The sequence below is a fragment of the Vombatus ursinus genome, unplaced genomic scaffold (assembly GCF_900497805.2).
Source record: "Vombatus ursinus unplaced genomic scaffold, bare-nosed wombat genome assembly UNPS02004691.1, whole genome shotgun sequence".
NCBI lineage: Eukaryota > Metazoa > Chordata > Mammalia > Diprotodontia > Vombatidae > Vombatus > Vombatus ursinus.
Window position 1 is genome coordinate 6593894 of NW_020944469.1, and position 14434 is coordinate 6608327.

Consider the following 14434-nt stretch of genomic DNA (forward strand, 5'->3'; position numbering starts at 1 on the left):
AAATACTAACGAGCAATGCGACAAGAGAAGGAAATTAAAGGCAGAAAGATAGGCAGAGGGAAGAGAAAACTCCTGATCTGCTGAGGACATGAGAGTTTACTTAGAATACCCTAGAGACTCAGAAGAGAAGCTAATTGAGACAATTGATAGCTGCAGCAACATTGCATGGCTCAAAATAAACCCATAAACATCCACAGCATTTCTAAACAATGCCAATGGCTCCCAAGAGGAAATGATAGAAAGGGGAAATCCCATTAAAAATAACTACAAGATGCATAAACTATCTGGGGTTTTATCTACCAAAGTACACAAAAGAGTTGTGTAGATTCAATTACAAAGTGCTCCTTAAAGAAATAAAGAACAACTTAAATAGTCAGAGGAGTATACTAAGCTCATGGCTGGGTCCTGCCAACATAATAAAATTGACAATGCAACCAAAGTTAATTTACACTTATAATGCTATATCAGGCTATCAAAGGGATGCTGTATCAAATTCAATAAAATAGTAACAAAAATCATTAAGAGAAACAAGAGATCTAGGGTATTGAGGGCAATTAAGGGAAAGAGACAGAGATAAAGGTAGAAGAGCACTTTCAGACCTCAAATTATATTATAAAGCTGCAGCAGCCATCAAAACCATTTGGTACTGAATAAATAAATAGAAAAGTAGATCAATGGAAAAGATTAGACAAGGGACAACCATGATTAATGGAACTCAATAGCCCAGTATTTGACAAACCTGAAAACATAAATTGCCTAGGAAAAAACCCCTATTTGATAAGAAATTCTAGAAAAAATGAAAAGCAGTTTGGCAAAATGAAGGCTTAAACCATAACCTTGAAATCCAGGGGTGGAGCTTCTGCGGCTTCGAGGCCACATGTGGCTTTCTAGGCCCTCAGGTTCAGCATTTTGACTGAGTCCAAGCTTTACAGAACAAATCTTTTTTATTATGGGGATTTGTTCTGTGAAGTTTAGATTCAGTCAAACAGGGCCACATGTGGCCTCGAGGTCACAGGTTCCCCACCCCGGCAGGCTTATACCATATTCCAAAACGGATTCAAAATGGGTATGTGACCTTAATATTAAAGTTCGTACCATAAAAAATTTAGAAGAGAAGCAAATCATATACTTTCCACAGAAATGCATAGAGGGTAAATTTTTAGCCAAATAAAGGCTAAAGGGAGTTAAAAAAGATAAAACAGATAACTTTGATTTCATAAAATTGAAAAGCTTCTGCACAAACCAAATTATTTCATCTAAGTTGGGAAGGGAAGCAGGTAACTGAGAAAAAAACCTTGGTATCAAAAATCCAATGATGGTTTGGTATTCAAAATATATTGACAACTAACAGAAACAAATAATACCAGAAACCAGTCCCCAACAAGAGGTAGTCAAAGGCTATGAACAAAAGGTTCTCAAAGGAAGAATTTCAAACTATTAACAATCATACTTAAAAAATGCTCCAAATCACTAATATTAGGAGAAATGCAAATCAAAACAACCCTGAGATTTTACGTCAAACCCAGCAAATTGGCAAATATGACAAAAACTGGGAATAGTCAATGTTGGAGGGCTGTGGAAAGACTGGCATACTAATGCACTGGTGGTGGAGTTGTGAATTAGTATAACCATTCTAGAATGCAATTTGGAATTATGCAAATAAAACAGTTAAAATGTCCATATCCTTTGACCCAGAGATTCTACTGCTAGGTACCTACCCCAAGGAAATCAATAACAAAAAGAAAGTCTCTATATACACCAAAATCTTTATAGCAGCACTTTTTGTCACAACAAAGAACTGGAAGCAAGGTAAATGATGTCCACTGATTGAGGAATGGCTAAACAAATTATGGTATATGAATATAATGGAACTGCAACTGTGAATATAACTAATATGACAAAACTATAAGAAATGACCCCGGAATATGAGGAAAGGAATAAGCATTATATATAGCTTCTACTATGAGCCAGGCACTGTGCTAATTTTTTTGTTTTGTTTTTAACAAATATTTCATTTGATCCTTACAACCACCCTGAGAGGGAGGTACCATTATTATCCCCATTTTACATTTGAGGAAACTGAGGCAAACTGAGGTTCAATGACTCACCCAGGATCACATAGCTAGTAAGTGTCTAAGGCTAGATTTGAGCTCAAGACTTCCTGACTTCAGGCCCAGCACTCCATCCACTGTGCTACCTAGCTGCCTCATCCTGGGCAGCATGATGAATCCAAAGAAGCATAAGATTTTCATGAATTGATGCAAAATGAAGTAAGCAGAGCAAGGAAAACTATATATACAATAACCACAACACTGTAAATGGAAAGAATAACTACCACAATGCAAAATTAAAACGAATGTTGCAAAATTATAAAGAGTAAGCTTGGCCCCAAAGAAGCAAAATGAAAATACTCCTTCCCTTGTTCCTTTGTAGAGGTGGGGCATATACAAGAGTGGAATATTAATTGGTTTTACTGAACTTTTTTTCTTCTTCCTGTTTTCCTTTAAAAAATTACTAGTTATAAAAGGATGGCTCACAGGGAAGGGAAGGAGGGCAGTAGGGAAATCTAGACAATGTAAAGCCAAAAGATATCAACAAAAAAATCTGTTTTTTTTTTTTAAGAGAAAAAAGAAACTATGTGACAGAAAAGACTAGAGGTGGGACTCAGGTCTTCCTAACTCTACAACTGCTTTTTTAAAGGGTGCAGAGGACAAAATAACAAATCTGAAAAACAAAAGAAAAGCCACATACATTAGATTCATTGCAACCCCATAAAATTTGAGGACCTAAATAGAGAAAAATTTTCCAGCATGAACTAGTTCAGACAATACTTTTAGAGCAGAGAATTAATGATGAGAAATCCTCAAGAGCTCACTAAAGCACAAAATTGAAGAACGGCAAAATCCCTAAGACATTCTCCAGGCATCGAGAAAGCATAAAGAAGTCACATTCAAAGAAATACCAATACATCAGACTTTTAAAAAACAAAGGGAAAATGTCAAAGATGGATGAAAACATGCAAACATCTTAAATAGAACTAGACTCCAAAGTTGCATAACCTGTGGCCATTACCATATTGTTTGAACACAGAAGGATACTTTAAAGGACAAGATATGAAATAACTTACCACCTAAAGCCCACAACTGAAGAGAATTGTACAATCAGTGAGGGAAGAAATTCAAATGGACTGAACAAGAAGTAGTTAAACAAAAATGTACTGGAAACCTAGTATTACCTTTAGTTAAGAAAATATCAATATAGATGTCTAAAAAGGGTGTGTGTTACAGAATCACAGCATGTCAGAGCTGGAAGACATTGTCTAGTCTAACCCCCTCATTTTACAGATCAATAAAATGAGGCCCAAAGATGGTCAGAATATAGCAACATCCTTCACCGACATCAGTAGTGTTTAAATCCAACAAATTGCATGTTCTCTAGGAATGTGTCTATTAGGAGTCATACCAGTTATATTTGTGTCCTGGTTCTGCAGGGAACCCTCATATCTCTAGCTATACATACACTGAACGGTAATAAGGCTTATAACTTCTAGAGAAAATCTTTGCTGTTTGGGCGAGGGGGGGGGGCTATAATTTAGGCAGCTTTTCCAGGCTGTATTGTATAAAAATCTATGTTCAAATATTCTGTGACTCCAAACAACTTTTGAATTTTCAGCATTAGTTAGTAGGATAATGGTCTAACTTATACTAGGAAAAATAAACTAAAGAATTCCGCAATATTATATCTTGATCAAGAAAACCATAACCAGAAAGCATTAATGAAAAACAGGAATCAAGTATAATGTGGCATTTTGGAAATCAATTTCACATTGTTTTACTAATCCAATCCAGTAACTGGAAATAGAGGTATTGTACTCCTTGAGACAGTTAAATCCAAGTGGGCCTCTTGTGTAAAGTAGATTTTGGTAGATCCCATTTGATTTTCCCTCTGAATTACGTTATTATTTCAAACCTGATCCATCTTCCATTGATCTTCTATCACAGTGGCTCCTAGCTCTCTTTGCCTACTAGTTAATGATTTGTAAAACACTTGAACACACTAAGGGAACAGCTTCTACTTAAAGGAATCTCAAATTCTTTCCTAAAGACCTTTGGGGTGTGAATGGTCACATCCTCTAATTTGTCAATTTTGTAAATTTGGATTTTCCTCATTGAGGATTTCCTTAAAATAGGGCAAAGCTACAACTCATTTAACCTTCTCGAATCAGGCAGTCAAAAATATTATTTCCAAAGGATCCCAAAGATAAATGATATTCAAAGATCTGTCCATCTACCCTTTCAGTTTGCAAATCCAGTTGTCCAAGCACGAAGGCATTTCATGCAAGCACAGTTTTTCCTGTCTTAACGAAGATTTATAGATAGCAATTTTAAGGCTCACAAAAACCCTCTTTGTTGTTTGTTGGCAATCACATCAGCTCAATGAAACAAAACCATTTTCTGGTACTTTGCTCATTTCTAACAGTCAGAAATCTCTAGGCACAGACCTTTTATCTTTGGTTTCATGCTTTATGAAATTATCTGAAAAAAATACTTTTGAAATTATGTTAATAATTCTCATATCAAATACAGGTGGTATTTTAAAAAATTCAACCATATAAAGTAAAAAAGAAGGTATTTTTAAGTCTTGTAAGTCTTATTCCATTGCTTTAAATTAGAAGAATAAACAAGATACGATGTGGAATTATAACAGCTCCAAGCTAATCTATGTAAGCAAGTTGTTGACACTGAAAAATGGGAAATGGATAAAGGAACTGAAATCAACATAGATGATCACTATGTCCTCCAGAAATTTAATTGATGTGCAGTGGAAATAGCACTGAATTTGGAGTCAGATGACTTGAGTCCAATATCTGGTTCTACTATTTACTACCTATTTGACAAGTTACTTAATCTTTCTGATTATCAATTGCTTCATCTGTAAAACTGAGGGGTAGGACTAGATGATCTCTAAGATTCCTTCCAGTTGTAGATCTATGATCCCATAATCATAAGTAAAGTAACAACAATCAGGAAGCCACAAGATCCTAGAATATGACTGAGCCAAACACAATCTTCTTGCTATGCAAAAATAAAAAGATATAACAGCAAAGCCAGTTTAGAATCTAAAGTCATCTGCAAAAAGCTAGGTGGAGGAAGAGTAGAAACAATACAATTTCATGAAACCGAAAAAAAAATCCATGGAGGGAAAGGTGAGTTTACAGAAACTTTACGAGTATTATAGGATGAAACTAGAAGGAAAACAACAAACAGATGAAACATGAAAAGATTTTGTCAAGATTTCTATGACAAATTTTTTTCCCATCAATGATAGAAGAGTTCACATATTTAAACTCTAACATCACAATCCCTGATGTGCTATATGAGGAAGTAGAAATGGCACTTAAAAGAGCTGGACCAGATAAAGTATACACAGAAGAGGTGCATATTGGAATAGATACAACTTTGAGGTTTTAGAAAGGTCAACTTTCAAGACATCCACTCTGAAAGAGCTCCATCATTATGAGTATATCTCAACTCCTTTTTTTTTTCTAGTAATAATATAGCTACTTTTCCTAGCAAGTTAGTAGTAAACTGAATATTTTCATACATCAAGATGAAAGGATCATTGGAGCATAAAACTGCACTAAGACTTTTGGGACACTGTCTAGATCAGGGGTGTGGAACCTGTGGCTTTGAGGCCACATGTGGTCCTCTAAGTCCTCAAGTGCGGCCCTTTGACTGGATCCAAACTTCACAGAACAATTCTCCTTAATAAAAGGATTTGTTCTGTAAAACCTGGGCTCAGTCAAAAGGCCGCACCCAAGGCCCTAGAAGGCCACATGTGGCCTCGAGGCTGCAGGTTCCTTACCCTGGTCTAGATAAATGATGAAATCTATCTTCCTAGAGAAATATGTATATAATTCATACATAGTCACACACATACATATATTTATACTTACACACACACACATGTATATCCAGATAGATGGTATCCCAACAGTGTGTGTGTGTGTGTGTGTGTGTGTGTGGCCAGGTGGGTGAATATAGATAAAATACTTACCCCACTACCTTTTTCAGCTTCCTTTTGTGTGTTTTCTTCCATATTAGAATGTAAGCTCTTGAAGGCAGGGACTCACAGTTCCTGGAACATAGTGGGCTCTTAATAAATGTTTGCTGACTTGATTTGACAAGGCACTGGAGATACAATGACAGCAATAAAATCATCCCAGCCCTCAAGGAGCTTATACTGACTGGTTAGGGTGAATGAAACAAACCTAGATCAATACAGTATATGATATGGAAAGAAGAAAAAAACCTAATCCAACAAACATTTTAAAAAATAGATTTTATTGATAACTTTTGCTTTTATGCTACCTAAGTTTCCTCTTGTATTGCTCCTTATTCCCCCTCCTACCTCCTAGGGAGTCATTCCTTATACAAATAATTTTTTTTAAATAAAGAGGAAAAAGAGAAAAAATCAGTAGAACTGATTGATGCCTCGAAAAAACTCTCCATTGCCTCTCTGTGAAGAGGTGTGTAGCATGCTTCATCATTCATCTTCTGGAATGGTGGTTGGTCACTGCACTGAGGAGCACTCATAGGTCTTTCCAAGATAGTTGTCTTTACAATATTGTTATTGTGTGTATTGTTCTCCTGATTCTGTTCAGTCTGCATCCAGGTTTTTCATCATTTCTCATGGCAAAATAGTATTTTATTAGTCATATGTCATTCATTTATTCATTCAGCCATTCCTCAACTGATGGATACATCCTTAGTTTCCCATTCTTTGTCAAAAGAAGTGCTGTAAATACTTTGGCTCCTTTTCTTCTTTTTTTATCTCTTGGGAGCGAGGGTTCAGAGTCAAAGTAGTGGTATCACTCAAAGGATATGTACAGCTTGGTGTCTTTGGCAGTATTCTTCCAAATTTCTTTCCAGAATGGCTAGACCAATTGACAGCTGTTTTCCCACAACTCCTTCACCATCTGTCATTTTCTTTTTGTCCTCTTTGTCAATCTAATGGGTAAGAAGTAGAACCCCAGAGTTTTAATGTGTACTTCTCTAATTACTAGTGATGTGGAACAATTTTTCATATAGTTGGGGAAAGTTTGGACTACTTCCTTTGAAAACTGTTCATGTCTCTTGACTATTTATAAATTGGGGTACTGATCTTACTCTTATACATTTGAATCGGTTCTTTATCTTTAAAATGAGGCATTTATTGGAGAAACTTGCTGTAAAAATTTTTCCCAGTTAACTCTTTCTCTTCTAACTTTAACATATTGTTTTTTTCTGTTAGATTTTGTACTTTCTTCTCCAATTGGTCAATTGTATTTCTAAGGGATTTATTTTCTTCATTGTACTTTTTTTCCAATTGGCCAATTGTGTGTTTTAGGGACTTGTTTTCTTCAGTGTACTTTTTTTTTCAATTGGCCAATTGTACTTTTAAAGGACTCCTCTACCTCTCTCATTTGACTTTTAAAATCCTTCTTGAGTTCTTCTAAGAAGCCTTTTTGGGCTTCAGACCAGTTCATACTCCCTTTTGATGTTGCAGATGTGGGTTCGATGACAGTGTTGTCCTCTTCAGAATTTGTCTTGATCTTCACTCTTCTCGTAATAGGAATCTATCTAACATTCCCAAGTGTGGCCCAAAACAGATTAAAATATAATTGGAAAACATTTAACAAGATAAAAGAAAATGTAATCAAACACAGATAATGTTAATGTGTCATTTTCTAGGTCAATATGCACCCTGCAGGGATCCTTAGTGCCGTTTAATGGCCTCCATTTCTATGAGAGTTTGACACCACTTCTGTAGAGGATGGGATTTTGTTGTTTGTCCTTTGTTTTCGAAGAGGACCAATGACATCCCAAGGTAATGTCTTGCTTTGCACATGAGTCATAGAAGTCCTGTGGCAAGACAAAAGTCAAGGATGACGGGCGACGGCCTGGGATGCAGCGGATGATCTTGATGTCTTCAAAGTCTGACCAAGCTCTGAGAGCTCCACAGCTCCTGCTTCAGCCACTTCATGGCCCTTGGAACAAGCTGTTCTCATCTGCCCATTCCTCCAGGGAAAGTCTTCACATGCTTGGGGTAGACACCCCCTAACTCACTGACAGGGTCAGTTACCCTCAACCTGGTTTAGCCCATAGTTGGGACTTGAAGGAAACCAGGAAAGCCAGTAGGTGGAAATGAGGAGGAAGAACATTGTAGGCATGGGGGATAGTCAGAGAAAAATGCCAGATTTGAGAAATAGGGTGTCTTCAGAAACAATAAGGTGGCCAATGTCACTGAATCAAAGAGTATGTGTTGGGGGTAAGGTACAAGGAGATTGAAGAGGTAGGAGCAGTGTAGGTTACGAAGGGCTTAGAATGAGAAACAGAGCATTTTGTATTTGACCTTGGAGGCAATAGGGAGCCACTAGAGTATATTGAGTAGGGGAGTGACATGATCAGACCTGTGCTTTAGGAAAATCACTTTAGTGGCTGAATGGAGGATGGATTGAAGTGGGGAAAGACTGGTGCCAGGCAGATCCACCAACAGGCTGTTGCAGTAGTCCAAGCATGAGGTGATGAAAACCTGCACTAGAGTTGTGGCAGTGTCAAAGGAGAGAAGAGGATATATTTGAGAGATGCTGTAAAGGTAAAATTGACAGGCCATGGCAACAGCTTGGATCTGGGAGGTGAGAAACAGCGAGGAGTCCAGGATGACCCCTAGGTTGTGAGCCTGAGGGACTGGGAGGATAGTGTTGCCCTCTACAGTAACAGGGAAGGCAGGACAGGGGAGAGTTTAAGGGGAAAGATAACGAATTCAGTTTTGGATATGTTCAGTTTAAGATGTCTACTGGGCGCAAGATTAGATTGTGAGCAACTCAAGACCAGGGACTGTCGTTTGTCTCTTTTTGTATCACTAGTGCCAGCACAGTACACGGCACATAGTAGGTGCTTAATAAATGCTTATTTACTATTGAATGTCCAATTCAAGATATCTAAAAGGAAGTTCAACAGGCAAGACTGGAGATCATCAGAAAGGTTAGAGCAGGATAGGTAGATTTGAGAATCATCAGCATAGAGACAATAATTAAATCCATGGCAGCGGATGAGATCACCAAGTTAAATAATATAGAAAGAGAAGAGGAGAGGGCCCAGGACACAGTCCTGTGGAACACCGATGGTAAGTGGGCATGACATGGATGAGGATCCAGCAAAGGAGACTTCGAAGGAACAGTCTCACATGAAGGAGAACCAGGAAAGAGTAGTGTCATGGTATCTCAAAAATGTAGAGAGAAGAGAATATCAAGGAAAAGAGGGTGATTAAAAGTGTCAAACGCTGCAGAGTAGTTGAGGAAAAAGACAATGAGAAAAGGTCACGGATTTGGCAATTAAGAGATCATTGATAACTTTGGAGAGAGCAGTTTCTGTGGAAGGATAACATCAGAAGCTGGATCGTGAGGGGTTAAGAAATGAATGAGAGGACAGAAAGGCACCTACCTATTACAGAAGGCCGAGGACTTTGGCAACTTTGAAGAAAGGGGAGAAGAGATAGAGGACAATGGTTAGCAGGGATGGAAGGATAAACTGTCGGGTTTTTTGAGGATAGGTGAGACATGGCCATGTTTGCCAGCAGTAGGGAAAGAGCCAGGAGATAGGAAGAGGTTGAAGGTAAATGAAAGAGTGAGGATGACAGAGGGGTCAATTTATTGGAGAACACAGGAGGGAATGAAATTGCTTGTGCAGGTGGAAAGGTTGGCCTTGGCAAGTAGAAGGGCTATCTCTTTGTGTAAGACGGGTGAAGGAGGAGATAGTGGCAGAAGGCATCTGAATGATATAAAATGAGGAGGAAGGGAAAAGAGGGAGCTCACAATGCTTGGCTTCAATTTTTCCTTTGAAATATGAGGCAAGTTTCTTATCTGAGAGAGTGGAGGGAGGAGGGGTCAAGATTGATCTGAAGACAGATGACAAAGTCTGGAAGAGCCATGGTGCAGAGTGGAATAGTGAACTGATAATGGAGGTGTAGAAGGATTGCCTAGTGGCAGTGTGGGCCTAATTGAAGTTGTATAACATAAATTTGTAGTGGACTCAGTGAAAATGTTTGCATAGTTTTCTGCACCTACTTTCAGTCACAAGTATGTAGAAGTAAAGATGGAAATGGTCAAGTCATCCAAGGCTGAGGCTTGGCAGGACACAATCAGCAAAATGGTAAGGGGGGCAGGGACCCAAAGAAAGAGAACAGTGTAGAGTGGAAGTGATTCATCAAGGGCTCAAGATGTGGAAAAGAGGAGAGAGCAGCTAGTACCATGGAGACGACCTGGGAGAGAAATGATGGATCAAGGGACTGAAGGTCACAGTGTGAATGAAGAGTAGGATTTGATAAATGAAGGCAAAGGGAGAGGTGGAAAGCCAATAGATTATGGTCACATGAGAGAAATTGAGAGTTCTTGAACATGGAGGTAGTACATTTGTGGGAGATGGTAAGATCAAGGGTATGATCATCTTTGTGTTCAGTTGAGGTGGGATGGAGGAGTACGTTATGGGAAGTGAGTTGGTTGAGTGGTGAGGGTGTCTGAGGGAGAGGCAAATATGTATGTATGTATGCAAGTACATGTGTCTGCATGCAAGTATGTGTGTCTGCATGCATGTATGTTGAAGTCCCCTAGTATGAGAGAAGGATTTGGGAAGGAGAGGAAAAAATGTGATCCAGGTATCAAACTCATTGAGGAAGGAAGGGGAGTAACCTGGAGGTCTTCAGATAACAACTACCAGGATTTTCATTGAGAGGAAAGTTTACTGAGTGATACAGAGGTAAGGGGGAGAATCTACAAGTGGCAAAGAGGAACAAGGAAAATTCCAACACTGCTGCCTCAACCAGTGAGCCAAGTGGAATGAATAAAGGTGCAACCAGTCCTGGAAAGGTGGTCAGGGAGGCTGTGTCATCAGGGAGGAACCAGATTCCAATGATAACTAGAAGATGTAAGGAGTGGGAGAAGAAAAGATTTAGGATGAAGAAAAGTATATTGCCTATGGAACAGAGGGCACAGTGGAAGGATGGGTAATATGCAGTTGAACTTTGGGGTAGAAGGTGTTAGGGGGATGGGAATAAGGAATAGGGTGGTAGGGAATTGAGAATGGGGTATGGATGATGACCCAGATGGGTTAAGAATCACTAGGATGTGTAGGGTATGACCAGGTATGAGAATGTTCATCATTGAGTGGAAGGTGCCACTCCTTAATAAAATAATAAAAAGAGAATAAATAAGAATAGGTAATTCTCAGCTTATCAGTTAAGTTGATAACCAAACATACCTTATCAGTAATAGCCAAAACCATATTGCTCTGTAACCTTTTAAAACCATATATATATATATATGTATATATATATATATATATTTAAAATCATAATTCCCTTCACTAATAAATCCCTTCACTAATGCAGATGGCAACTCTTCTGTGTCTTAGGAGATGGTCTTGGTGAGTTGCCTTGGCTGAAAAAAATCATCATCCTGCAACCCTGGTCATAGGCCTCTCTGAGCTTCACTACTCTACCTCAAAATCCACTACACCAGGCAGAATGTTAGATTTTCTAGCTGGGATTACTAGGTTCGTTGACATTCAATGCTTCATTGGCACTGCCTTTGAGAACTCAGGGTCATCTTTATAAGATTGAGGCAAAGGCTAGGTGTGGAGGGGGAAAAATTCCTACTTTGTATCTCTAAAGAAAAACAACAAAAATCTTTACCTAAACAAAAATCAAACCTTTTATGGAAAATAAGAAAGGAATAATGTTACCGAGGGCATTATATATTGTATATGTGAATAAAACAATCAAAATACCAGTTTTCTGGCTTTTCCCACGTGTGGGACACCCATAAAGGGTTTTGCTTGATCAGCAAGGGGGTCAAACTTACAGCAAGGTTCCTTAACTGTTTTTGTGCCAGGCACCCGTCTGGCCAGCTGGCCTATGGACCCTTTCTAAGAATGTTTTTAAGTAATTGAAGGAAATGCCAAATTTCAGTTAGAGGTTAGTGAAAATAAAGATGAAACTTTTTTTCCCATCCAAGTTGCTCCCACCCCCTTAAAATCTATTGATGGACTCCTTGTGGGTTCATGGACCCTGTCTACAATAAAGGAATATTTCTTTTAGGGGTCAACTGTCCCATTGATACAAGGAGGATTTACACATGCAAGTCCTATTAGCATTAATACAAGTTACCAACATAAATCCCCTGATAATGATAGGAGAAAAGACCCCATGGTCTGCATGGATCCAAGTTCTAATGATTACCTGTCAAATGGCCCTAAGCATTATCATCATGAGAAAGAGCAGACGTAGCAACTTATATGGAAAGGGCATTGGACTGTAGTCCCACAGCCAAACCTATACATTAAGTGAACAGGGAAATGGCCTTCAAAGTGTGATTTGGGATGTTCAGGGTTAAACCAATTAACTAGTGTTAAAAGAAAAGCCCTCATTAAAAAGAGGAATTCAAACATATCAAAGTACTTGTTTAAAAAAAAAATGTGAATATCATATGAGCTCCAAGGTTCTTGAAGGATAATACAGCTACTTGTTTAAAAATTCAATTAACCTTATCTTTCTTAAACTTGATTTATTAATAATCTTAGAGATAAATGGCTGATTTTTACAGAGTCCTGCTATCTTCTGAATGGGTCCTGTCTAACAAGCTTTAAAAACTATTTGGAATCCATGGAAAACTTCATTTTGCCCTTTGCCTGAGCTGTTGAATTTGAGAATAAATCCCAGTTCAGTGAATGATTTAGGCACAAAAGAAGAATGCCAAGAGTTACTTTTGTCTACTGCAGCCAAGCCCCTTGGTGCTCAACAACCACAACCTAATACGCTTCTGATTCACCTCCACCAAGAGAATGAGCTGCCAAGCAGAGTTCTGAGGCATCCATGGACAGGAAAGCTACAGCTCAGGACTCAGGGGTTCCATCGCTTCTATGAAGCAAACGTCAAACAGAATGAAGACACACATGTTTTGCCTTGATCCTGACATCTGCTTCTGAAGCGATGAGGATGCACTCAGATTGGCTATATCCCCCCCCCCCCAAAACATGACATAAAAGCAGACGGCTGCCCGGAAATGTAACCAGATATAAAGTTAAACAAGGAGTTCCTTTAATGAGATAAAAAGGAGGGGAAAAAAGAGTCTTTTCAAGCCCATATTTCATTTTCAGGTGCAGATTATATAGTAATACAAAAAGGCGAACATAAAAAGAAACGGGGTCCCCAATACTGAAAGGCAACAAGAGCTGATTATTTTGCCTTATTTCCTATGAAAACTTGCTGCTGTTTGCTCCAGTGTGCAAATGAGTTCCCTAATTGATAACTTCCCGATATAAACACAGGAACAACAGATGAAAATAAAGACAAAGAACAACAATACTGACTGGAGAATTCTACTTCCCAAAGATAAGATATCTACTATTCAGCAACTGAAACTGGTTTGTAGCTTTTTTTTTCCTTTTCCAAACATCTCGCTAAACCAGTGGTTCTTAACTTAAGGTCTGTGAACTTTTTAAAAAGATATATTTTGATAACTATATTTTAATGTAATATGCTTACTTCATAATCCTATTTTATTTTATTCATTTAAAAACACCATTATAAGAACTGGACCATATGTTTCATCAGACTACCAAAAGGAGTCCAGGACCCCCCAAAAAGTTAAGAAGCCTTACTATGGGCCTTTATAGTGTCAATCCAAACAAAACCAATGCAACCAAACTTATAAGGAAAGCAGAAAACTGGGGGAAAATAATTCCCAACAAGTATCTCTAATAAAGGCCTCATTTCTCAAATAGAAAACTGAGTCAAATTTCTAAAAATACAAGTCATTCTCTAATTGATAAACGGTCAAAGGATATGAACAGGTAGTTTTTTTTTGGGCGGGGGCGGGGGGGCCAGGCAATGGGGTTAAGTGACTTGCCCAGGGTCACACAGCTAGTAAGTATTATGTGTCTGAGGCCGGATTTGAACTCAGGTTCTCCTGAATCCTGGACTGGTGCTCTATCTACTGTACCACCTAGCTGCCCCCATGAACAAGCAGTTTTCAGACAAAGAAATCAAAGCTATCTATAGTCATATGAAAAAATGCTCGAAATCACTATTGATCAGAGAAACGCAAATTAAAACAACTCTGAGGTACCGTATCACACCTATCAGATTGGCTAATATGACAGAAAAGGAAAATGATCAATTTTGGAAAAGATATGGGAAAATGGGGACACTAATGCATCATTGGCGGAGTTATAAACTGACTTAACCATTCTGGAGAGCAATTTGGAACTATACCCAAAGGGCAACAAAACTGTGCATATCCTTTGATCAAGCAATATCACGACTAAGTCTACATCCGAAAGACATCCAAAAAAAGGGAAAAGGACCTTTTTGTACAAAAATATTTATAGCAGCTCTT

General features: G+C 38.3%; 1 protein-coding gene across 1 annotated transcript in view; it reads right to left on the bottom strand.

Moving 5' to 3' along the window:
- The window catches only part of CHM (CHM, Rab escort protein 1), a 207773-nt gene that overhangs the window by 11630 nt on the left and 181709 nt on the right, over window positions 1-14434 (bottom strand). The gene's annotated exons all lie outside the window — the stretch shown is intronic.